Source organism: Brassica oleracea, chromosome C3 (genome assembly GCF_000695525.1).
Source record: "Brassica oleracea var. oleracea cultivar TO1000 chromosome C3, BOL, whole genome shotgun sequence".
Lineage (NCBI taxonomy): Eukaryota > Viridiplantae > Streptophyta > Magnoliopsida > Brassicales > Brassicaceae > Brassica > Brassica oleracea.
The window spans coordinates 54,587,943-54,588,875 of NC_027750.1; positions in this window are offsets into that span (position 1 = coordinate 54,587,943).

Below are 933 nucleotides of genomic sequence, written 5' to 3' on the forward strand. Positions count from 1 at the left end.
GTAAGGTTCCAGTTTGTACCAGTCCACGTAAGCTCATTCTCTTGGTGGTCCATTCAACCCATCAAAGGTTTAAGGTATACCTAAACTCTAAGAACCCAGAATCGAATGAACTAATGTTCAAAGTGAAACCCTAAAATCTGTAAACCCTAAATTACGTGTGCATGGATTGTTTTATTTGATTGATTGAATGTTTCTTTGAGATTTAAATCCTTGTGAGTTAGGATTGATAGTTTTTATAACTTGATTGAATGCTTTAAGGTTTAATATTGCATGTTAGAACTTAATAAACCCTAAAATAGAATCCGTGTATTGCATAATCTGAATTGAATGTTTTGAGGTTTCATATTATACTAGGTTGATAGTTTCATGATATAATCAACTGTTCTGAGGTTTAAGATTATTTGCTAGAAGCTGATTGATTGATAAAACCCTAATTTCGAATTGAAACCCTAAACCTTAATTTGCGTATTCCTAAAATCAGATTGCTTGATTTCATCTTACTAATATCAGCCTTGAAACTGATAAATATCAGCCTTGAAACTGATTAATAAAATTGATAGAATCAGTCTTGAAACTGATTGTTTTGGATTTTCATGATTGAAACCCTATTTCTTTCATCTTACTAATATCAGCCTTGAAACTGATAAATATCAGCCTTGAAACTGATTAATAAAATTGATAGAATCAGCCTTGAAACTGATTGTTTTGTTTTTTTTTCATGATTGAAACCCTATTTTTGGATCGATACCCTAAATTGTGTAAGGCTTGAATCCGTTTGATTATTTTTGATTATTGATCCAATTGCTAGTCTTGATAAAACCTAATTGAATCTGATTGTTAGTCTAGCTAAATCTCATACCTGAAACTGATTGATTAATTGCTAAACCTTGATTGAATGTTTATGTTATACGCATGATCTGATTATTATCACCT